The sequence below is a fragment of the Geotrypetes seraphini genome, chromosome 1 (assembly GCF_902459505.1).
Source record: "Geotrypetes seraphini chromosome 1, aGeoSer1.1, whole genome shotgun sequence".
In the NCBI taxonomy this organism is placed as follows: domain Eukaryota; kingdom Metazoa; phylum Chordata; class Amphibia; order Gymnophiona; family Dermophiidae; genus Geotrypetes; species Geotrypetes seraphini.
Window position 1 is genome coordinate 445,993,401 of NC_047084.1, and position 26,198 is coordinate 446,019,598.

Genomic DNA, 26,198 nt, shown 5'->3' on the forward strand with positions numbered 1-26,198 from the left:
GAGAGAGAAGAGAGGATCAGTTGTCTAGATGCTTTAGGAATAAGTGTGTTTTTAGACATTTCCTAAATTCCTCATAAGTAGTGGGCGAAAGCAATTGTTCTAGGTCTTTACCCCACGATGCTGCTTGGTGTGAGAGAAGGTGTTCATGGTGTTTTTTCAGTTTACAACCTCGAACTGGGGGGGAAACGAAATTGGAATGTGAGCTTCTCTTGTGTCTGTTGGCTGAGAAAAAGAAAAGGTCAGTTATGTATTTAGGGGCAAGTCCGTGTAGTGCTTTAAAGCAGAAGCAGGCAAATTTAAACTTTACACGCGCCGCCATTGGCAGCCAATGCAGCTGCCGGTAGTAGGGTGTCACGTGGTCAAACTTCCTCAGCCCAAAGATCAGTCTGACTGCTGCATTTTGCATCAATTGTAAACGTTGCATATTCTTTTGGGAAATTGCTAAATAAGCGATGTTACAGTAGTAATCTAAACAGCCAAGACAAACAAACAGGATGTCATGGATACAGTTAAAGGGAATGGATAATCAGCAGGCTAGTTTGGAGGGCAGAGGAGTAGGGTTAAGGACTGAAGGCTATATGCAGTGAACCTTTGCTGTTTTCCTCCTTAACCTGGCTATATGCCCTTAGCTTTTATACTTCCTGGAATATGCCTTCCTGGCTCTGCCCCTCCCATGTCACTTCCCCCTTGGGTGGGCATATGAGTTTTAAGGTGGATCTGACACTGAGGGAATGTCCTTACAGGGAAGTTGCAGCCTCTTTTAGTTTCCTTCACACATGCATTGTTTGTCCCTTCTAGTGCAATGTGTCTGGTGATCCTGAACACTAGGGTTTTGCATCTGAACCTGCAAGTTGCTTGCATAAAAATGTCATTCATCTTTTCAACTCTGTCTCCTCCCCAGGGAGTAGCTCTTGTCCCCTCAGTTTTTCTGCAAGCAAGTTGCTCAGAAATGTTTCTGCTCTGTAGTTTTATTATTTTGGGGTATTTTTCTAAGTGTTCAATTGGAGGCTCAGTGCCCAGAGGTTCCCACTTGTTCGGACCACTGCTTTGGGAAAAGATATAGATTCATGTTGCTGAAGTCTGCTGCTAGCAGGATCAACCTGCCTGCTTTTGTATTTTTTGATGCTCAGGGGCCTTCTTCTGTGTAGCTGCTCGCATCCCTGATTTATTCAGGAGCTTGAGTACAAGCTGTTTCGCTTCTTCTCGGCTTGGCCAGAATTAATATTGGGCCACTGTGATCCTTCCTGCCTTCACAATGAGGTTTTCCAGGGATTGAGGCTCTGTCCGACTAGTAGCCCAAAGACCAGGTTTGTCCAGCAAATCTGTGAGGAAGATTTCTTCTCCATTTGTTCCAGCTGAATTCCTATGCTGAAGTAGGCAGGCACCACATGACACAGTGAGTAAGGCTATTATAGCCTATGGGAAAAATTGGGGGATCTTCAGAAGTCAAATTTAAGAACATAAGAATAGCCTTACTGGGCCAGACCAATGGTTCATCTAGTTCAGTAGCCCGTTCTCATGATGGCCAATCCAGGTCACCAGTACCTGGCAAAAACCCAAAGAGTAGCAACATTCCATGCTATCAATACAGGGCAAGCAGTGGCTTCCCCCATGTCTGTCTCAATAACAGACTATGAACTTTTCCTCCAGGAAATTATCCAAACCTTTCTTAAAACCAGCTACGTGATCCGCTCTTACCACAACCTCCAGTAATACGTTCCAGAGCTTAACTGTTCTCTGAGTGAAAAAAATATTTCTTCCTGTTGGTTTTAAAAGTATTTCCCTGTAACTTCATTGAGTGTCCCCTCATCTTTGTAATTTTTGACAGTGGAAAATCGATCCACTTGTACCCGTTCTATTCCACTTAAGATTTTGTAGACTTCGATCATATCTTCCCTCAACCATCTCTTTTCCAAGCTGAAGTGCCCTAACCTTTTTAGTCTTTCCTCATACGAGAGGAATTTCGTCCCCTTTATCATCTTCATCGCTTTTCTTTGAACTTTTTCTAGTTCCGCTATATCTTTCTTGAGATAAGGAGACAAGAACTGACCGCAATACTCCAGGTGAGGTCGCATCATGGAGTGATACAGAGGCATTATAACATTCTTAGTCTTGTTAACAATCCCTTTTTAAAATAATTCCTAGCATCTTGTTTGCCTTTTTTAGACGCCGACGCCGCACATTGGGCAGAAGGTTTTATCGTATTGTCTACAATGACACCCAGATCTTTTTCTTGGGTGCTATCCCCAAGGTGGACCCTAGCATCTGGTTACTGTGATTTGGGTTATTCTTCCCAATGTGCATCACTTTGCATTTTTCCACATTAAATTTCATCTGCCATTTGGATGCCCAGTCTTCTAATTTCCTAAGGTCTGCCTGCAATTTTTCACAATCTGCATGCGTTTTAACAACTTTGAAGAGTTTAGTGTCATCTGCAAATTTAATCACCTCACTCGTCGTTCCAATTTCCAGATCATTTATAAATAAGATAAATAGCAGTACAGATCCCTGCAGCACTCCACTGTTGGTAAGGCAAAGCCTAGGTTCCCTCTTCTAAAACCCCTTTCCCTGCATTTTTTGTCTTTCAGGAAAGTCTCCATGGGCCATTTTAGCATGATTTTGTTGACGGCAGCCATCTTGGATTTTAAACTATCTTTTTTTAACTAAAGCCTCTCTCTACATCAAAGCCCCTCAATTTTGCTTAAAATTAACAGGGATGAACTCCTAAGGCCTTCCTACCCCTATATCATGCCAGGATTACACTGGACAGTTGGCCGAGGAGTGCCCATGTCCTGCAAGTGATGGAGCGCATGATGGACTCAGCCTCCTCCATGTCCTCCAGGGCTAGGAATCCACAGGAGGCACATTCCCAGGGGAAGAGATCCTTTCCAGAACCCTCTGAAGGTACATTGGACAAGCACAGGTGCCTGAGGACTACGGAGCATTGGAAGACCAGCAGGAAGTCCCTGCTATAGTTCTCAAGACCCCTAGTACAATGCTTTACCCTTGATTTTGTGAGCCTCATGTGGTATATCTACTTGTAGCATACCAGAGGCGGTGCAGGGGAGCTCCCCTCAGCATGTGCCCTGGCTAGATGAGGACACAGGCTGGGACCAGGATGTTCAGTTTGACATGGACTGGAAGGATGGAAAGTTCCATTCCATGCCACTGTTGGCCCAGGATGAAATTTTGCTGGCAGAGTCTGGTTCTTTGCATGAGAGCAGTGGTCAAGAAGCAGCAGTGGACCTGGACCAGGGGAAAGACCCCCCCCCCCCCCGATGTGCTAGTTTTTCAAAGCCTCAGCGCTCTTGGGCATTATTTCTATGTCACTGAAAGAACTGAAGCTGGAAGTTCCTCCAGCTCTCTCATCTGTTATGAGCAGCTATGTGGCTCTTGCACATGCTTTCCCTCACATCCAGACATCAAAAAGCTAGTCATGGACCACTGGGAGTCTCCAGAGGGGTCCCTGCTGGTGGCTAAGGCTATGGCCAAGCTTTACTCAATGGCTCTAGATTTCCAGCAGCTGTTCAACCAAAGGTGGATTCACTAGTGGTGTAAGTCACCAAACGAACTTCCTTGCCTATTGAAGGCGGTGTGATGTTAAAGGATAATCAGGACTGGAAAGTGGACATGATACTCAAAAGGCAATTTGAAGCTTTGGCTCTAGGGATCAAGGCAGCAGTAGCGGCTTCCTTTGCGGCACATGCTTGCTACACCCGACTGTCCCGAGTCTTGGACTTGGATGATGGCAAGGATCCCCAAATGCTCCTCTCTAGGGTGAATTATGTAGCGGATACTCTGTATTTATTTAAAACATTTATATTCTGCTTTAAACCAAAGCGGTTCACAATAAACATACACAGTAAAAATACATAATAATAGCAATAGTAATTAAGAAACAAAAACAATAAAACTGTAGAAGGCAAATAAAACGAACATACTCATTAAGGCTTTACAAGAGATCGAGGTATCAAGAATATAACAGCCAAAATAAATTAATCTCTTCATACCAAAAAGATAGGTCGTCAATAATTTTCTAAACTGGAATAAGTTCCCACAGAATCTCAAAATACCAGAAATGACATTCCATAAATCAGGCCCAGCAGTAGAAAAGCACAAATTTCTAGTACTTACATATTTTTCTGTATACCTTTTGCTGGTATCAAACAACAAACGGTTCTCACATCTCAGAGCTCTCATTGATTTGTGCACTGTCAGAGATTTAGCCAAATAGTGTGGCAGGTTATTATAAATACCATGCTGGACAAGTGTCAGAATTTTAAATTATATCCGAAAATGTATCGGTAACCAATGTAATTGTTTCAAAATTGAAGAAATCTGCTCATATTGGGACATACCCATCAAGATCCAAGCTGTTGAGTTCTGAACAGTTTGTAAAACTTTGATCCAGACAGCCGGTAAAGCCAGATAAATGCCATTAGAATAATCAAGTTTTGACAAAACTATCATTTGTAAAACTTGTCGAAAGTCTCGAGAGAATATTTTTCAAATGTGATAATTTTCGAATAGTATAATATGCAAATTGTACCACTTTTGATATCTGAGCAAAATGTCAGCCTATGCTATCTCTGTCCAGCAGATGCTCTGAATCAGACAGTGGGCAGGAGATTTCAACCTCTAAAGCCATGCTGAGTAGGCTTCCCTTTCAGGGGAAGATGCACTTTGGCAAAGGTCTGGCTGACCTGATGGCCAGTGTTACGGATTATCACCCCAAGGCTTTGCCTGACAGTAGATACCGGCCAACTCGGGGCCCGGGGATATAGCAATTTTTGAGGTTCTGAAAAATTCTGTTCTTGTGCTGGAAGCCAGGCGACCCAGAGGTCCTTTCATGGGTCATAGAAACATGATGGCAGATAAAGGCCAAATGACCTATCTAGTCTGCCTATCCGTAGTAACCATTATCTGTTTCTCTCTCTGAGGGATCCCACGTGCCTAACCCATGCCCTCTTGAATTCAGACCCAGACTCTGTCTCCACCACCTCTTCCAGGAAACTGTTCCATGCATCTGTAAAATAGTATTTCCTTAGATTAATCTGGAGCCTATCACCTCTTAACTTCATCCTATGCCCTCTCATTCCAGAGTTTCCTTTCAAATGAACGAGACTTGACTCAAATACATAGGTATTTAAACGTCTCTATCATATCTCCTCTCGCCCTCCTTTCCTCCAAAGTATAGAGATTGAGATCTTTAAGTCTGTCCTTCCTCTGGACCGACGCCATCCTTTTTATATCTTTTTGAAGGTGCGGCCTCCAGAATTGTACACAATATTCTAAATGAGGTCTCACCAAAGTCTTGTACAGGGGTATCAATACCTCCTTCGCCATCACCTTTTCAACCTGTTTGGCCACCTTAAGATCATCACTTACAATCACACCCAAGTCCCACTCTTCTGTTGTGCATATAAGTTCTTCACCCCCTAAACTGTACTGTTCCCTCGGGTTTTTGCAGCCCAAATGCAGGACCTTGCATTTCTTAGCATTAAATTTTAGCTGTCAAATTAAGACCATTCTTCAAGCTTCGCCAGGTCTTTCTTCATATTATTCACACCATCCGGCGTGACTACTCTATTGCAGATTTTGATATCATCCGCAAAGAGGCAAATCTTACCCAACAACCCTTCAGCAATATCGTTTATAAAAGTGTTAAAAGAATAGTCCCAAGAACAGAAACTTGAGGCACACCACTGGTTGAATACATTAGTCCAACTGTGGCCAGAGACCAGACTCTTCTACATCTTTCCCATGTGGTCAAGCTAGGTCAAGTCATACACAGGATTACAAGTCATCCAGGATTGGTTATCCTAGTGGTGCCCGTTTGGCCCTACAGACTATGGTATTCGGACTTAGTTTGCCTATAGATAGACAAAGGCATCAGGCTGCCAATCCAAGTGCATCTTCTCACTCAAGGAGCAGTCCCTGTTGAGAATCGGAAACATTTATGCTAAAGCCTGGAAGTCCTTTCAGCGCTAGTGTGCTGTGGTTGAAGTAGAGCCCTTACGAGCCCCAGTTTCAGTAGTTCTGGACTGTTTACAAGAGGGACTGCAGAAGAATCTGTCAGTTGGATCTCTGAAAATGCCAATATCAGTCCTTTTCTGTTTCCAAGCTCAGAGGGAAAGAGGCTCCCTGGCCTTTCATCCAGATGCTGCCCAGTTCATTAAAGGGGCTCTTTAGTTATGCCCTCCATGGTGTCTTCTTTTCCCTTCATGGGATCAACACTGTATTGCAAGTTCTTAGAGTCCTTATGGGAGGCTTTCCTTCCGGATCTTAAGTGTACAACATGAAAATCTACTTATTTCATACCAAAAGCACAAGTTTATGATACAAACTTTCCAGTCGTTCAACACACAAGAAGTTCCTTTTGTAAGACTTCCAAGAGTGGGATCTGCCAGGACAATCCCACTTAAGATTCCAACAATAGTCTGCCATCATTTGTGCATCCCATCTTCCTTGGTATCTGGATTTTATTGTTTTTATGTCTTGGTGAAATCTTTCACCTTGCTCTTCACTTAAGTCACCAAGGCTCTCTGGAAAGCAATCTAAGTAATGTTACAGCCAAGCCAAGCACATCTTCTACTAATTGTGTGTAGTTGCCAAGAAAGTTTTTCACAACAAGAACAAATAAAGACCAGGCACATGATTCAATTTCATTTACTGATGCTATGAAATGTGGGTCATTTATGAGTTGTCTGCTCTGTGGACCATTGAAAATTCCTACCTTCGGTTTTTCCATGGTAAGTCCAAGTAACATATTCGCTATGGATTCAATGCACAAACTGTCTTTATTCAAAGCCTTTACAAATTGTTTCATCAGGCCTAGCTTTATTTATCGGGGTGGCAGTATGATTCTATCTTGTGCTACCAAAGGTTCATTGATTACATTTTGTCCTCCAACCACCATATATTCCCTCGAAGGCCAATCTTTTATTGATCAATGTTAATGTTTGGCTCTACTATCCCAAAGGCATAAAAATCAAGGATACCATATCTAAGAAACTAGAGCTGATGCGGTCTATCCAATGCAATTTTCTGAATCAGCGTCCCAAATAACCCAAGGAACATGTCAAAAACCCAGGACACCAATAATTTTTTTTTTTTTTTTTGGCCTGTGTTATCAAGGTAAGAACCTATTCTTTCTTTAATGCATTGTAAAGGGCACTAATGTGAGTTATAATACTGTAAAGGACGGTTTTTAATGTTACTCTGGGTTTCATAGTAATGTAACAGAAAACATTCAAATCTTGGAAAAAAACATTTCATAATTATGTACATTTTAAAACACAACCTTCTGGCCCAGTGCTCCCAGCCTAGAAAAAAAGGCTGCTTGTGACAATCTGAAGTAGTTAACATTAAACGCCAGGAAATTCTGTTTCACACAGCGAGTGGTGGACGCTTGGAATGCACTCCCGGAGGAGGTTGTGATGGAGACCACCATTCTTGCTTTCAAGGGCAAGTTGGATGCACACCTTCTTGCAAATCACATCGAGGGATACAGGTAAACAAGGTCTTCCTCAGGGAACACCTAGCTTGGCCTCTGCGTGTGCGGGTTACCGGACTAGATGGACCAAGGGTCTGATTCGGTGAAGGCGTTTCTTATGTTCTTATTATTGTACCTCAGAAGTCAATAATCTTTAGCAGCAAGCTACTGGCAGTTGGTGACTCCCTCATAAATAAAGGTGCAGTAAAAGTCTGTCTTTCATCACACCTTGATAATTTCCCTCTTTAGTTGGAATTTTGGCCCGATACTATCTAATATAATAAAACGGTAAGCCGCGCATGCGCAATTCCTATGCATGCGTCCATTTTCCGTGAGCTGTAGTGACCCATAGGAAGTGCGCATGCACGGCTTACGGTCTGGCCTCATGCGAGGCAAGACAAGTAGCATGCGTGCCCTTCCCTGCTCTCCACCTGCGGAGCGGCGGCTGCCGGCCACTAGCACCACCTGCCCTCTCCGTCACCTCCCGGCTCCAGCGGCGTAGGCAGCACTATAAACACGCTGCTTCGCGCCCTACTCTGCCGATTTCCTCTGCCGCGTCTCTGATGACATCATCGGAGACAGACGCGGCAGAGGAAATCGCCAGTAGAAGGCCGCGAAGCAGCGTGCTTAAAGTGCTGCCTACGCGGCTGGAGTCCTGAGGTTTGTCGGCGCTGGGAGGGTCAGGAGCAGGCCAGATCGACAACGGCAGTAAAAGAAGGGGGAGGGGCCGAACGGAGCAGGGAAGAGAAGGTAAGAGAAGGGAAAGGGGGAGTGGGGGGAAATGCTGGTACTGCTTCTACACAGGAAAGGGGGGGATAGGAGGGAAATGCTGTTGCTGCTGCATAGGGAAGTGGGATGGAAATGCTGCTGCACAGGGAAATGGGGAAAAATGGCAGACAGACAGCGGGAGGGAGGGAGACAGAAAGAAAGAAAGACACAGGGGCAGGGAGAGGGACAGAAAGACAGACAGAGAAAGGGGGCCAGAGAGAGAGTCAACAGGAGAGGGAAAGGGGGCTGCTTTGGGGGGAAGGGTGTGCTTGGGGCAAGCAGCTTTGCTCTGGGGGGGAAGACAGAAGGGGCCATGGAGAGACAGGGAGAGGGATAGGGGGCTGCTTTGGGGGGAGGGGTGTGCTGGGGGGAGATAGAAGGGGCCATGGAGAGATAGGGAAAGGGGACAGACATCTTAGCTCTGGGGGGGAAGACAGAAGAGGGCCATGGAGAGACATTTGCGGGGGAGGTGGGTGCTGGGGGCAGACAGCTTTGCTCGGGGTGGAGGGGGAGACAGAAGGATTCAGACAGCGACCAAGGAGAGAGAGATAAAGAAACACAGACAGACAGACATATCTATTCTAGCACCCGTTAATGTAATGGGCTTAAAGACTAGTATATATATATATATATTTACCGTATTTTCACGCAAATAACGCGCACCCGTATAAAACGCGCACACGGGTATAGCGCGCAGAAATCACGATGATATGTACAAAAACTTTGGTATACCGCGCTCACGGGTATACCGCGCATGCTGCCCGACGCTCCTTTCGCCCGCCCTGACTTTCCGTGCGCTGTCCCGACTCTCCGTTCACCCCCCCTGACTTCCGTGCACTGTCCCCCCTTGAAGGTCTGTCCCCATCCTGAAAGCCTGATGCCCCCCCCGACGTCCGATACATCCCTCCCCCCCCCCGAAGGACCGCCGATTCCCCAACAATATCGGGCCAGGAGGGAGCCCAAATCCTCCTGGCCACGGCGACCCCCTAACCCCACCCCGCACTACATTACGGGCAGGAGGGATCCCAGGCCCTCCTGCCCTCGACGCAAACCCCCCTCCCCCCAACGACAGCCACCCCCAAGAACCTCCGACCGCCCCCCCCAGCCGACCCGCGACCCCCCTGGCGACCCCCACGACCCCCCCACCCCCCTTCCCCGTACCTTTGGTAGTTGGGCCAGAAGGGAGCCCAAACCCTCCTGGCCACGGCGACCCCCTAACCCCACCCCGCACTACATTACGGGCAGGAGGGATCCCAGGCCCTCCTGCCCTCGACGCAAACCCCCCTCCCCCCCAACGACCGCCCCCCCCAAGAACCTCCGACCGCCCCCCCAGCCGACCCGCGACCCCCCTGGCGATCCCCACGACCCCCCCACCCCCCTTCCCCGTACCTTTGGTAGTTGGCCGGACAGACGGGAGCCAAACCCGCCTGTCCGGCAGGCAGCCAACGAAGGAATGAGGCCGGATTGGCCCATCCGTCCTAAAGCTCCGCCTACTGGTGGGGCCTAAGGCGCGTGGGCCAATCAGAATAGGCCCTGGAGCCTTAGGTCCCACCTGGGGGCGCGGCCTGAGGCACATGGTCGGGTTGGGCCCATGTGCCTCAGGCCGCGCCCCCAGGTGGGACCTAAGGCTCCAGGGCCTATTCTGATTGGCCCACGCGCCTTAGGCCCCACCAGTAGGCGGAGCTTTAGAATGGATGGGCCAATCCGGCCTCATTCCTTCGTTGGCTGCCTGCCGGACAGGCGGGTTTGGCTCCCGTCTGTCCGGCCAACTACCAAAGGTACGGGGAAGGGGGGTGGGGGGGTCGTGGGGGTCGCCAGGGGGGTCGCGGGTCGGCTGGGGGGGCGGTCGGAGGTTCTTGGGGGGGGCGGTCGTTGGGGGGGGAGGGGGGTTTGCGTCGAGGGCAGGAGGGCCTGGGATCCCTCCTGCCCGTAATGTAGTGCGGGGTGGGGTTAGGGGGTCGCCGTGGCCAGGAGGGTTTGGGCTCCCTTCTGGCCCGATATTGTCGGGAAGTCGGCGGTCCTTCGGGGTGGGGGTGCGAGTGGTCCTGCCGGGGGGGGGGGATGTATCGGACGTCGGGGAGTCGGACGGGCAAGAGGGCTTGGGCTCCCTCTTGCTCCGATCGTGGATGCGGGTGCGGGTGGGAGCGCGTGCGAGCGGTCGTTCGGGGTGGGGGTGCGAGTGGTCCTGCCGGGGGGGGGGGATGTATCGGACGTCGGGGAGTCGGCCGGGCAAGAGGGCTTGGGCTCCCTCTTGCTCCGATCGTGGATGCGGGTGCGGGTGGGAGCGCGTGCGAGCGGTCGTTCGGGGTGGGGGTGCGAGTGGTCCTGCCGGGGGGGGGGGGATGTATCGGACGTCGGGGAGTCGGCCGGGCAAGAGGGCTTGGGCTCCCTCTTGCTCCGATCGTGGATGCGGGTGCGGGTGGGAGCGCGTGCGAGTGGTCGTTCGGGGTGGGGGTACGAGTGGTCCTGCTGGGGGGGTGAATCGGGCGTCGGGCGGGGTGGGAACTATGTTTTAAAACTTTTGTATACCGCGCTCACGCATATAACGCGCGAGGGGTATGCGCGGTAGGTAAAAACGCGTATAACGCGCGCGTTATATGCGTGAAAATACGGTATATATGGCTAATGAACTTATGTTCACTATTTGCTTATGAATATAAACTTCATTTGAGTATTGGCCTATATGCTTTCCAGTTTTTTCATTCAGTGATATAGGGCTCCTTTTACTAAGATGCGCTAGTGTTTTTAGCACGTGCAGGATATTACCGTGCGCTATGCAGCTAGATTTAACGCCAGCTCAATGCTGGCATTAAGGTCTAGTGCACACGGCAATTCAGCGTACGCTATTCCGCGTGTTAATGCCCTAACACAGCTTAGTTAAAGGAGCCCATAGTAATTTTTTTTTAACTGTCAGATATATTTTATGTACCAAAGTAGCATCCTGTTTAACTATTGCCAAGCACATTTATAAATCTAATATATGCAACAAACCATTCTGATGTCTGTTTAGACTTGGTTGTCAGGTAGCTGTTAAACAAATATCATTTCTAAGTAGTGTTTTGGTTTTTTTTTTTTTTGAGAATGCTTGCAGCATCTTTTAGATACCATCAAATCTAACATTATATTTTAAAAGACCTAAATTATATATACTGTATATGCTTTTTGTGTTGCTTTGTTATACAGTGTTTCCATAAACATATCTAGGATTTTTGCTACTAGATGAAAATAGGAACAAATTGTTTATAATAAAACTGGAATTAAAACAAATCTATGATTTAGGTTATACGTAGACATCTGTATAATATCTTTGATGCCTCTGGTTAAATCCAGTTTTTCTAAGTAAGAAAAGTCCTGGTAGACATTGCATCAGACCACTTAATACTGCTGTTTAAGATATAGTGTCTTTTTGTGCCATTGAGCCAGGTCTCTAGAACATAATTGCCCAGTAGTATTGATTTAATTGCCTGGTTTTATTTGTGGACTCCTAATTATTGACTGGAGGTAAATTTAATGGAGCAGCCTTTATGAACACTGGGAAACTGCTGCTGTTGCTGTTATACATAATGAACTGCATCATATCCCTTTGGATCATTTTTCAAGCTAATTTTATTTCCACTGTGACAGTGCGATAACATTTAAAAAGTCAAATACTTTTTATTACTAAGACAGGTGCTTTTACTGATGTACTAACATTCAAGGTATGGAGAGGTGGAAGTGCTAGCTGCTCTGACGTTCTAAAATGGTTTACTGCTTCATTCCAGGGGAATGTGCTGACTTTGGCACACTTTTGGTGTAAGGCTTAATCACTTACACCAACTGCAAATAGAATTTCTCTTGGTCGGCTTTAAAAAATATAGTTCTGTTTTAGAATGCATATCTGAACCTGTAGATTAGAATTAAGCAATGCAGACACTTTATCCTAAATAATCTATTTTTTTATCACATAGGGGGTCATTTTATAACTGACTGCATTAGTGAAAAGTATGCACGTAGGGCCTGATATTCAGACCGTGGGAGGCAGCTAAGTCCCATGCTCTGGGTATTCATTATCAGGTTATTTCCGGTAGCCAACAATCGAATATCTAGGTGGGGGGAGGGGGTGTTGAGCCGCTATAACTTAACCAATTTAGTCTATATTTAGCAATGACCTGTTAATTTAAATGGGCAAAGATAGGACTGCTATTTAGGCAGTATGATTTGCATGCTAAACTTAGCCAGTCAGCACTGAATATTGCTGGTTATTGCATTTTATAGCCAGTTAACATTTAGCTGCTAACCACGAATATTCATCAGAATTAACCAGTTTTCTCTCACTGAATATTTATGATTAGCCAATTAAATTACTGTATAGACTCGAATATAAGCCAAGATTTTTGGGCCCAAAAATGGCCCCAGAATGGGGGTCTCGGCTTATATTCGGAGTGACACCCACCCATCCCCCTTCTGGACCTGTCGCAGGCCTCTGCCAGGCCTGCAGTGAGTTAGGACAGGAAGGATCACACCCACCTCCTGTCCCAGCTGACTGTTAAAACTTTTACCTCTCTCGCTTCCCTGGTGTACCTTTAAAATCTCTGGTGGTCCAACAGTGAACCAGAGCAGAAGCGGTTTCTTGAATTCTTCTCAATTTTTGATTAACCCTGGAATACTGTGTCCAGCACTGGTCACCGTACTTGAAGAAGGACACGGTACTACTCGAAAGGGTCCAGAGAGGAGCGACTAAAATGGTTAAGGGGCTAGAGGAGTTGTCGTACAGCGAGAGATTAGAGAAACTGGGCCTCTTCTCCCTTGAAAAGAGGAGACTGAGAGGGGACATGATTGAAACGTTCAATATAATGAAAGGAATAGACTTAGTAGATAAAGACAGATTGTTCACCCTCTCCAAGGTAGGAAGAACGAGAGGGCACTCTCTAAAGTTGAAAGGGGATAGATTCCGTACAAACGTAAGAAGTTCTTCGTCACCTAGAGAGTGGTGGAAAACTGGAACGCTCTTCCTGAGGCTGTCGTAGGGGAAAAACACCCTCCAGGGATTCAAGACAAAGTAAGACAAGTTCCTGCTAGACCAGAACGTACGCAGGTAAGGCTAGACTCAGTTAGGGCTCAAGTCCTTGACCTAGGAGCCGCCATGAGCCCGGACTGCTGGGCATGATGGACCACTGGTCTGACCCAGCAGCGGCAATTCTTATGTTCTTATGAAACAATTTTTAAGTAGTTTATTGTCTTGATCAGTCATAACCAGCCTGTAATCAAGAGTTATTCCCAAAATTTTGATCAATCTTTCCAAACAGTACATAATATTCCTTATCTGGAAAACTAAATTTTTATCTAATACAGTTTTATTATCATCATTATTATCAAGGTATAGAAATTTAGGCCTCCTTTTATGAAACTGCGATAGCTGCTCTCGATGCTCATTGAGTTCCTATGAGTGTCAGGAGCAGCGCGGGCCATTCAGCAAGGCTCCCCGCGCTAGAAACTGCTATTGCAGTTTCATAAAAAGAGGGGGGTTAGTTTTCTCTTCTTTAAGCTTAAGGGAGTTATTCCTCATCCAAGTGACATCATCTGTGTTAATGTAGACCTTAAAACCAACGAAGATAACAGTATATTGAATAAAACAAGGGATAGGAGCCACCCCTGAGGGATCCCACAACTAGGGGTCCAACAGTTAGCTATTCATTTTGACCACATAAGGTCTATACTGAAGGAAGCCTCTGAACCAGTTCAGTACCTTACCAATTATTCCTATGCTATCCAGTTTTGATAGTAGGATTTCATGATGAGCAAGATCTAACACGCTGTTGCATAAGTATAAGCTCTTTGCCCTGACCAATCGTTTTTCTTATTTGGGCATTCAAGGAACATAATAAAGTCTCAGTACTATGTAGGGTACGGAGTCCAGACTGCAAAGCATGTAAAATATTAAATTTTCTTTTTAATAATACACAACCTGGAAAGAATATATTCAACCTGGAAAAGGAGGCAAAGTGCGAGGTTATAAAATTTGCAGACGACACCAAACTGTGCGGCAGAGTTAGCTCCAGGGAAGAGTGTGAGGACCTGCAAAGGGACCTAGACAGGCTGGAAGACTGGGCAAACAAATGGCAAATGCGCTTTAACGTAAAAAAATGCAAGGTCATGCATATAGGGAAAAAGAACCCGTTGTTCAACTACAAAATGGGGGGGGGCATTGTTAGGAGAAAGCAGTCTTGAGAGAGACTTGGGTGTGCTGGTGGATGCATCACTGAAGCCATCTGCACAGTGCGCAGCGGCCTCGAAAAAAGCCAACAGGATGCTGGGCATCATAAAGAGGGGCATAACAACCAGGACGCGGGAAGTCATCATGCCATTGTATCGATCGATGGTGCGTCCTCATCTGGAATACTGCGTTCAGTATTGGTCGCCGTACCTCAAGAAAGACATGGCGGTACTTGAGAGAGTCCAAAGGAGAGCAACGAAACTGGTAAGAGGGCTGGAACACTGCCCATACGCCGAGAGGTTGGACAGGCTGGGGCTCTTCTCTCTGGAAAAAAGGAGGCTCAGGGGTGATATGATAGAGACCTTCAAGATCATGAGGGGCATGGAGAGGGTGGATAGGGACAAATTCTTCAGGCTGAAGGGGACAACAGGTACGAGGGGACATTCGGAGAAACTGAAGGGAGATAGGTTCAAAACAAATGCAAGGAAGTTTTTCTTCACCCAAAGGGTCGTGGACACTTGGAATGCGCTACCGGAGGAGGTGATCGGGCAGAGTACGGTACAGGGATTCAAACAGAGACTGGACAGATTCCTGGGGGATAAAGGGATCGTGGGATACTGAAAAAGTATAGTGGGATACTGGGATACTGAGAAAGTATAAACCCAACCAGGTCGAGCATGTGCAAGACCGGAGGGCTAGGACTTCGATGGGAAGATAGGACTCATCAGGAAGCCAAGATGGCATGGGGGCCCCTTCTGGTGATTTAGACAGGTCATGACCTGTATGGGCTGCCGCGGGAGCGGACTGCTGGGCTTGATGGACCTATGGTCTGACCCGGCGGAGGCACTGCTTATGTTCTTATGTTCTTAACCATTTTAAGCTTTTAACTCAGTACCAATGCAACAAACAACACATTACCAGTTACTTAATTCTTTTCCTAGGCAAAGAAATTCTTCTAATTCCCCATACCACTGCCATAAATTGTGTCTTCTGACATTCAAACTGTCTTTTTGGCCACACCATTTGGCCCTTCTGATAGGATAGTATTTGAGTAAGGGGGCAACTTCAATAGGTAGTTTTGGAGATAGGGTAGTTTGCAGGTTGGTGTGGCAGTTGTGAGGATTAGGATTTTGGGGTGGGGTGGCAGCTGTGTTGATAGTTTTTCAGTGTGAGGGAAGTTTCATAGTATAATTTTTGGGGACAGGACAATTTGTGAGGTAGTGAAAAGGCTGTATTGGCATAGTTTTGGAGATGGGACAGATTGTTGAGAGTGTGGCAGTTGTACAGGGTAGATTTTGGATATGGGGGCAGTGTGTGAGATGGTAGGTAGTTGAAAGGGAGGGAGGGTTAATTTTCAGTTCAGAAAAGTCGAGAATTTCACCTTTCTAAACTGCCTTGTCCTGTTCTGTAACAGCTACCATTTCATTCTGTTTTTATGCTGGAAAAGCTGTAAATTCTTCACCCATATAAATGCATTGGGCCATGTTATGGGAGGGGGGCTTATTTTCTCAGGAATTCCCAGTGTTATTTCACTCCTAGACAAACATTCTTGATTCCTTTGATATAATTCTTTTCAACTTCTGCTGGGGCAGAAAGAATAAATAAGGGAGTTATGTAATAGAAAAGTTTTAAATCTAGTGATTGTATTTCTTGTGTTTTGGTGTATTCCTTAACAACGCTATCCTTGACATAGAAATCTATGCAGTAAAGTGTATCATGCATGATATAGGTCTTTGGTGCATGCTAAATATAACAGACTATGCAGTATGGGGCTGATTCTGTATAGGATGCCTAAGAAGCAGCTGAGAATTGCACACCAGCATCCTATACAGAATCGTATCAGCCCTAATGGACAGATGTCCAACCCTCCCCCCCAAAAAAAAAATTGTGTAACTGGCGCCCATGCCTGATCAGGGATCCTTTGCCACGGCTTTGAGAAGGCCTGCCGGCTCAGTTGATTGGGGGGAAATACCCCTGCCACGAGCAGCTGAGCAGCTGCAGCAAGGGATCCCCTCACATTGGCAACAGGAGGAATGACCACTCCTTCCTGCTAGACCCCCCCCACACACACACACAAAGTCACCCGGCAGGAGGGATGCCAACTCCCTCCTGCCAGAACCCACTCCCCAACAAAGTTCCTTGACAGGAGAGATGCCCATTCCCTCCTGCTGGAACCCACAAAGTCAATCTGAGTCCTAGGCCACACCCATTGCATTCCAGGATGCACTGGGAAGGAGGCCTATGGTCCTGATTGGCCCAGAAGCCAATCGGAGTCTTAGGCCATGCCCATTGAATCTCAGGATGCACCAGGAAGGGGAAGGCCCATAATTTTGAAGAGGTGGGCCTGCCACCTGGAGAAAATAAGCATCCCTCCTGCTGGACTTTCTCCTACAAAGGGAGGTGTCAGGGGGTCTTAGGGGTGTGAGGTCTGGTAGATCGCCAAGGCAAAGTGAGTCGATCGCGGAGCCCATACCGTGCTCCATGATAGACTCGCGTTGTGTTCACAATCTACCGGGCCAATCAGCCTTCCTCTCCCCAACGTCAATTCTGCCGTTGGAGAGGAAGTTCTGGGCCAGCCAATTGCTGCCTGGCTGGCCCAGAACTTCCTCTCCGACGGCAGAATTGACATCTGGGAGAGGAATGCTGGTCGGCCGGAAGCAGGGAGAGCTTGGGACGGTGGTGGCTTTGGGGCCTGTTCCCCGATGGCTTGGGGGAGGGCAGAGAGAAAGAAAGAAAGGGGGCAGGCAGGAAGACAGAAGGAAAGAAGGGAAACAGAAAGAAAGAAAAGGGGCATGAAGAGAGAAAAAAAGAAAGGGAGGCAGGGAGAAAGAAAGGGCAGGGAGAGAGGAAGAAAAAGTTGGGGGAGGGAATGAGGTCTGGAGGAGAGGAAACATACAGGCTGAAAGAAGGGAAGAAAGATTGGATGCACAGTCAGAAGAAGAAAGTGCAATCAGAGACTCATGAAATCACCAGACAACAAAGGTAGGAAAAATTATTTATTTTCAATTTAGTGATCAAAATGTGTCTGTTTTGAGAATTTATATCTGCTGTCTATATTTTGCACTATGGCCCCCTTTTACTAAACCGCAATAGCGGTTTTTAGCGCAGGGAGCCTATGAGTGTTGAGAGCAGTGATGGGCATTCAGTGCAGCTCCCTGCGCTAAAAACTTCTATCATGGTTTAGTAAAAAGGGAGGGGGGTATATTTGTCTATTTTTGTATGGTAGTTACTGAGGTGACAGTGCATAGAGTCATCTGCCTTGACCTCTTTGAAAAAACCCTGAAATATAAATGATAATTAACATTTTCTCTGCATACAGTGTGCTCTGTGTTTTTTAAAAAATTTTATTGTTGGTAGATCATTTTGACTTGGTCATTTTAAAAGTAGCTCGCAAGCCCAAAAAGTGTGGGCACCCCTGGTCTAGAGGCTTAGGGGATGTTGAGGGGGTCTTAAGGGGGATGTCACTAGTTGGGCGGAGTTTGGAAGTTCCGGGAGTGTTCTTGCAGGAGGGAATAGGCATCCTTCCTGCTGATGTCAGAGGGTCTCTTGCAGCAGCCATTCAGCTGATCGCGGCAAGGGTATTTCCCCTCGATCAGCTGAGCCATCAGGACTCCCCGAAGCCACACCTTCAGGGAGGCCTGCCACCTCAGCTGATTGAGGATTCTCTTGCACGGAATTTTTGAAATGTAGGCCATGCTAAGAAAGGCCCCATAAACATTAATACCTGTACTGTATATGTGTTATTTGCCATTCTGACTTCAGTGCATCAAATATTATTTCTAAGTGTTTGCTGTTACTGTGCCTTGTTTGTGATTCTTGCTTTTTTAAACCCATTTTTTAAAGTTTCATAGCAATAATAAGTGATGCCAACTAGATACTTTGGACTGCTCAGTTGGTTAAATTAGATGGGGAAGCTCTTCTTCAAAATGTCAGCAATGTGCATTCAGTAGTGATAATTATAAAAATTTCTAGTGCTCTTCTACCAGAAAAAAAAAAGTCTAGACATGGAGTGGGATTAAGAGGTTTGCATTTGTAGTGATCTTAACGACCAGATTAACCAGTTTCCAGAAAGATAGAATTTGACAGTTCATCAAATGTGATCAAAGAAATTTACTTCATTATACCAACTTCAGCAAAGCTTAAAAGCCTCTGGGTATCACTTATTGATCAAACGGGGGTGGGGGAGGAGAGACATACATGCTATATAAAGAAATTGAAAATTAACCAAATTAAAAAATATTGATCACTTAAAAGAGAAACTCCATATCTTTTCCCAGCACTAAAAATACATTTTCTTTCCAAGCAAAACTAACTGCTTTTTAGGTTTTCGAAGGGAGATGAAGAAAGTTATTTTCAACATATATTAAAAAATCACTGCATTATGAACAGCTCCAGAGCCCTTTCCCTCTCTCCCAGTCTTTCCTTCTCCTCTCTCCCAGTCTTTCAGTCCCAGTCTTTCCTTCCCCTCTCTCCCAGTCTGTGGCAAAAGCCCTCTCTGCTAGAAGGCCTCCAAGCCCCTCCTGGTGGTCCAGCAGGGTCGTTGGGGACAGGAGCACAGCCCCCTCCTGCCCCTTGAGTGCCTTCTCAAAATGGCTGCTATCACCTCTCACAGTACTACATGTGGCATGTGGATCTGGTTCCCAGGCCCAAATTTGGGTGCCCTATAGAGAATCTGGGGAATAGTTTTATATATCAGGAAAATGGGACATGGAAATATCATAAAGTACACATATACTCTAGATATAGAGTCACCAATATTCAACATCTATACAAGTAGCTTATACATTTGACCTCATTATGACAAAATCACTTATAACTTGTAGTATTTGAGATATAAGTGCTAAATAATGGTGCCTACCCATGTAATAATAATAATAATAATAACTTTATTTTTGTATACCGCCATACCCCGAAGAGTTCTAGAGAACGTGTATACAAATATGGCTTTCAGTGGCACAAAGTACTCATGCAGGCCTACTGAAAATATGGCTAAACTATACATGTTCTTACTTGTATATTTTGACCTCATAATAAATTTAAAAAAAGGTCTGTAATTCTGTTAAAAAAATTGTAGCTGTTTACTTATGTAACCTGTGCTCTTTTTTAAGGTACTCAAATACTTTCCCCTATCTATCCCAGTGGACTCACACTCTATCTAATGTACCTGGGACAATAGGGGATTAAGTGACTTGCCCAAAGTCACAAGGAGCAGCGTGAGATTTGAACCCACAACCTCAGGGTGCTGAGGCTGTAGCTCTAACCACTGTGCCACACACTGTACCACATTCCATATTCTTCATACTTACCCAGTTAAACAGATATATATATATTTTTAGAGACTTCTTGCTGATTATAAAGTCATGGGACAGAAGGCAAAGTCCTAGTGTGAGTTGGTAACTGATTAAAAAATAGAAGACAGTAAGTAGAACTAAATGGTTACTTTTTCCAGTGGAGAAGGGTACATAAATAGTGGAGTACCCTAGGGATCTCTACTGGTTCTTTTTTAATCATATTTATAAATCAGGTCAAGTTTTCAGGATTTTCACTACAAATATTCATATTCATTGGAGAAATCTTTAAAACCTGACTGGATTGCGACCCTCAAGGACCAAGGTTATAAATGATCGGGAAAGGAAACAATGAATAAGTTAATCAAATCTGCGAATGACACAAAATTATTTAAAGTTGTTAAATCACGAGTGCATTGGGAGGTGTTGCAGGAGGATTTGGATGGCAGATTAAATTTAATGTGGACAGTTACAAAGTGAACATAAGAAGTGCCAAAATGGGTTACTGCAAAGTCCATCAAGACCAGTGCTGTGTTTCTGATAGTAGTCAATCAAGCTTACAAGTATCCAGTAGGATCACAAAGAGAAAATCCACTCGTGAAGATAAGTGATGGCTTTTCCTCATCTCCTTACCTAGTAACGGTTTATGGACTTTTCCTCCATGAATTTCTTTTAAACCCAGCTATGTTAATTATCTGAACCAACACTCTCTCATAATCAATTCCATAGCTTAATTGTTCATTGAGTTTAAAAAAAAATTATCTGATTTTCTTTAAATGTGTTACCTGTTAGTTTCATGGTGTATCTCCCAGGTATAGTACTGTTTGAAAGTATACAGCATTAATTTTGGGCTTGCCACACATCAAAATCCTGTGTTATAGTGCATTAAGACCCAAACTTAAAACATTTTAGTAAAAGGACCCCGATGGTCTTTTAACATACACTATGGGGGCTCATTTTCAAAAGAAAAAAACATCCAAAAGTGGCATAATGGGGCAGATTGGCATTTTTCTTGCCAAGCCCTTCCAATTTGCTATTTTCAAAACCTGTTTTCTTGACATATCTATGCTTTTGATCAGTAGTTCTTCTAAATCTCAAGGGGGCATGTTAAAGGTATGGAGTGAGCAGGACTAGGGCAGCCTTATGACCTGGACCTTTTTTGCAATAATCGAACATTTAAGAATATGTCCAGGGTACAAGTTACGTCTGAGGCTAGAGCTGTTTTAATAACGAATAAGTGCCAAAAAGGTGTCTAAACTGACCAGATGACAACTGGAAGGATATAAGCATGACTAATCCCACAAACTCCCCCTTTTGTCACTGACCCCTTTCCACCCCTCAGAGATATTAATGAAACAGTATATACCTGCCTTATGGCAGCTTCAGATGTTGTGGCTAGTCCTAGTAGAGAAGCAAGCAGGTTTGTGGAGTAGCCTAGCAGGCAGTGTAGTCATCCATAGAGATGGGGTCTTAGACCTATATCCCACACTAACCACTACACATATGGTAGAATCTATGACCCTTCCAAACTCCACTCAAATCCCACATGTGAGGTGTCACCTGCAGGCATAAGGGTGATAAATTAGTGTGGTGTACAGTTGGGTCTACTAGGCTTTGGGTGGGTTTTGAAGAGCTCACCTTATACCATAAGGGGGTTATGGTGAAATGTGTACCTGGAACCTTTTAAGTGCAATTCACAACAGTGTCCTCTATGGGGCCCCACTGCTCTGCTACGATAATTGTGTGGCCAGTTTAGTACAAATGCTGGCCCCTTCCTACATCCCAATGGCTTTTTATGTGCATATTTCTTTTGGATGTGTTGGTTTTTTTTAAAAAAATAAGAGGTACAGAGGGGCATAATCAAAAGAAACGTCTAAGTCCGATTTGCACGTAGGGTGCCAGTTGCTCAAAGTCAGCAGCGGCAAAATGTCCTTTTTTGAAAAGTACGTCCAAAATGGTTTGGATTTTTTTTTTTATCTCCTACCTGTACTTCCAGGAGTTTAATCGCCTAGATCATCACTACATCTATCTTTATACCATATTCTCGACCAAAAATTTCTCCAAGTCCCAAACGCCCAGAACAAAACCTTTTAGACGTGGGATGCCCAGTCCCTCCTGCTGGAACCCCCCACCCTGAATGTCCGTAGCAGGAGGAGTTTCTCCTGCCGCTACCATGTCGAGACATGCCGGAACCCCCCCACCCCCTAAGATAATTAGCAGGAGGGATGCCCAGTCCCTCCTGCCGGTACCCCACCACCAATGAAGGGCATGCTCCCCAACCCCCCTTCCCAAGCCTAGTCGGACACCACAGTACCTTTTTTAAGTTGGCTGGCTGGAGGAATGCTTCCTCCCTCTGACTGGCAGGCCCGCCTCCAGTGAATGGCGGGCCTGCCCCTTCCCGGTGCATCGTGGGGGGGATTTCAAGTGCCTGGGCCAATCAGAGCCTTAGGCCCTTCTCTGGTGCATCCCACGATGTACCAGGAAGGGGCTGGCCAACCATTCAGTGGAAGCGGGCCTGCTGGCTGGAAGGAGGAAGCATCCCGCATGCCAACTTATAAAAGGTACAGTGAGTTGGGGGGGAGGTCAGGGAGCATGCCCTTTGGTGGTGGGGGGGTACCAGCAGGAGGGACTGGGTATCTTCATTGGGGGGATGGGTTCCCTGCCACAGCCTCTAAACTGATCTCGGCAGGGAGATTCCCTTGCTGCAATCAGCTCAGCAGCAACCCAATTCTCTAACCAGCGCTTATGACATACATAGATGCTGATTAGAGAATCATGTTGTTAGGCGATTCTATATAGGAAGCACATGTGCGAATCTCAAAAGCCGCTTAGGCGGCTTCTGTGACCAGGTGTCCTATACAGAATCCAGCCCTTAGACCTGGTTTTACATTGTCTAACTCTTTTACTAATCACCTTTCTTCTTTACTTCAAACACTAGTGCTTATTACAACATCAAGCTGATATTGTTAAGTGAACACTCAGACCCGCAGCTGAGGTCCGGTGAAAAAAATCACGGAGCAGCTGTTAAGGAGACCATCATAGTTGTTCACAGTCTCCTCCACCAAACAAAGACTAAATAACATCAAATCAAACTTAAATAAAATAAAATGATATATTTAACAACAACTTAACTTTGAATGGTGTGGATGATAAACATAACTGCTCCGGGCTCCTCCGTTATTCTCATTACCGACCCCCCCAACCTAGGTTTCACCCGCTGGCTTCTTCAGGAGGGGTACTGAAATTGCAAGATGACTCAAATCAACACTGAACCAAACAGCTTACTTTCTCAATAAACTAAACATTTTGAAATACTCAATGCACACTCTCTCTACAGCTTACCAGCACAAACACTCCATACTGCACACAGACGCGCTACTGACGAAGGGAACTTCCCAGCAGACCACGCTTTAAATACACTCCCCTTTTACTGGCTTCAACGTCATCACTCCTTACGTCATGAATGAGAAATTATAATTGGAACCATTCAATGTCATTGTTTAATCCTGCGGGGGCCAGGGTATGCCACTGGAATATAAACTTCTGCTCCAAATAAAGAAGATGTTGAGTAATGTTTCCAGTTTCTTTATAGGCACGCATAAGAACAGTGTATTGTAATTCCTCTATCGAATGCTGTTGCTCGATCCAATGGCTCACCAGGGGAGCGGATACCCGCTTGCATCTTATATTACTCAAATGCTCGGCGATGCGGATTTTAATAGCCCGCCGAGTATGTCCTATGTAATATAGCCCGCAAGGGCAGATAATACAATATATTACTGCAGATGACAAACAATTGGTACCTGTTCTTAAATAAAATTTCTTACCCCCTGTTTGAGGAATTACCACTTGGTCAGTGTTGAGGACATGAGGGCAATATACACACTGATGACAACATACATGAGGACCCTCTCTGTTCTGTTGAGCAGGGTCACGATGTTTCAAAATTTGACCTAAATTCCGGCCCCTAGTATGGGCGAATAAAGGAATGTCATTCATGCTTTCATGCACCTGCAGCACTGGCCAGTGTTTCAAAATAATTTTTCTAATCTGTTGACTTCGATTGGAATAAGGCAGTACGCATACCACGGCCCCACTTTTCTCCCTTTGTTGTGGATGAAATATCCACTCCCGCTGATAGTTACGGGCTCTCTTCCATTCCCGTTTAACTACCCGGGAAGGATAACCTCTCTCCTTAAACTTTGTGTATAAAAGCGTGGCCTGCTGGTGAAAATCCCACTCGTCAGAGCAGATCCTCCGCAACCTTAAAAATTGCCCCACCGGGATACTATCCCTGAGGGGTTTTGGATGATAGCTATGGTAGTGTAGGAGCGTGTTCCGATCGGATGGTTTCCTATAAAGGATAGTATCATAACATACTTGAGAGTTAATCTGGGATTTTACTACTTGGATATCCAAAAAGGATACCGTGTCACTACTCACTTCATGAATGAGGGTTATATTGGAATCTGCCTGATTCAACTCGTTTAGGAATTCTTCCAATTCGTCACGCTCACCACTCCACATGAAGAAAATATCGTCGATATACCTTCTCCATAGGCCAACTTTACTAAACCATCTGGAAGTATAAACATGTTTGTCTTCGTATTCTGACATATAGAGGCAAGCGACGGACGGGGCCACCGTGACCCCCATCGCCACCCCCTTAGTCTGAAAGAAGAACCTATTTGCAAATTGAAAGTAATTTTGACACACCACGAATTCAGCTAATGTTCCTACCAGCTCCTTCTTTTGAACTGAAACATTGGATTTACTCACTACCTGCTTAATAATTGCCAGGGCCGCCGATTGTGGCACGTTGGTATACAGGGCGGAAACATCTGCGGTTACTAGCAATTTACAATCTTGACCCTCACACCTCTGCAGACATTGCAGAAAGTGAGAAGAATCTCGTACATAGGACTGGACAGTACTAACATGTTCATAGATAAAACTATCTATAAACCTTGACAGAGGTTCCAACACTGAACCAATCCCAGCCACAATCGGACGGCCCGGAGGGCACGTTAGGGACTTATGGATTTTGGGGATAAAGTATATGTATGGAATTTCAGGGAATTCCACATTCAGACATTTAAACTCTTTAACTGTGATGACCTCAGCTTGACGTGCTGTATTTAATATGATATCAATTGCATTCTTGATATCTTTAGTGGGATCATTGTCGATCTCCCTATAGAAGCTTACATCTAATAGTTGCCTTAAAGCTTCCATACAGTATTGGTCATGATCCTGTATCACTATCCCACCGCCTTTATCGGCGCATTGGATAATGATAGTGGGATCCTGCTGTAATGACCGTAACATGCTGAACTGCTGCAATGATAAGTTGGAACCACATTTTAACTGTGACTTTTCAGCAAGATCAACGTCCCTCAATACTGCTTTCTCGAAGGCTGCCACTGAGACGTCTGGTGTTCCGGGAGGAATCCACTTAGATTTTGATTTCATTCCTCTTACTTCTATAGGGTTTGGTGTGGATGACTTGTCTGCAAAAAAAGTTTTTAACCTTAATACCCGAAAGAATTGATATAGGGACGCTCGGGTCTGAAAGGCGTCATATTTATTGACGGGTACAAATGAGAGTCCCTTAGTTAACAAGTCCTCCTCCGCCTTGGTAAGGACTCTCGAGGACAAATTAAACATCTGTGTTTACTTGTGAGTTGATTTCTTCTCTTTGGATCGATTGACCTTGGGTCTCACCACTGGATCCACTATTTCCGTCACCTCTGTTGGTAATTGAGTGGGTAATCGTAAAAAAGAATCCGATAGTGTAGGTTGGAATTCAACTGATTTAAGTGGAATCTTTCCTTTAGACATTACATGCTCCTCTGTGTCCGTAGAGGACCCACTAGTAGACAATTTAAACAGCACCTTCTTTCCCGTCTGTCAACTCTTCCGTGTATTAACTTTTTTATTCATCCAAGGATATACATATCCACGTGTATAGTCTACATGATCCCGATGATATATTTTGACCTTTATAGCTCTTTGTTCACTTGTTTACATTGTCTAAGTCACAACGTATAAGTTCCTTCCAGGCAGCCTTGTAAAACTTTCGATTATCCCTGCAGTAAGACTAAGTGTAGGTCAGCCCACATCTCGCCCACCTCCCGCCCTTCACCACTCCTTCAAAAACACCATTTTCAGCTCTGGGCGCACAGCAGGATTCAGAGGCCTAAAAAGTCTCTGGATACATCTAAAAACCTGTTTTGTTTATTGGTACTTGAATGACTTGTCTTTTAGGTCATCCAAATGTCGACTTGGGCAGGTTTTTAGACATATTTTTGTTTTGATTATGAGCCCCACAGAGTATAAACATCCATTTTTGAAAAAACAAGACAGACATTTTGCAGTTTTGAAAATGGGAATGTTTGGTACAGAATTTTTGTGTATGTTCTGCAAAATGTCTGAACTCTGATTTAGATGTCAT

General features: G+C 45.2%; 1 protein-coding gene across 5 annotated transcripts in view; it reads left to right on the forward strand.

The window, feature by feature from the left end:
* Positions 1–26,198, forward strand: part of CNTLN (centlein) — a 557,312-nt gene that overhangs the window by 522,255 nt on the left and 8,859 nt on the right. The gene's annotated exons all lie outside the window — the stretch shown is intronic.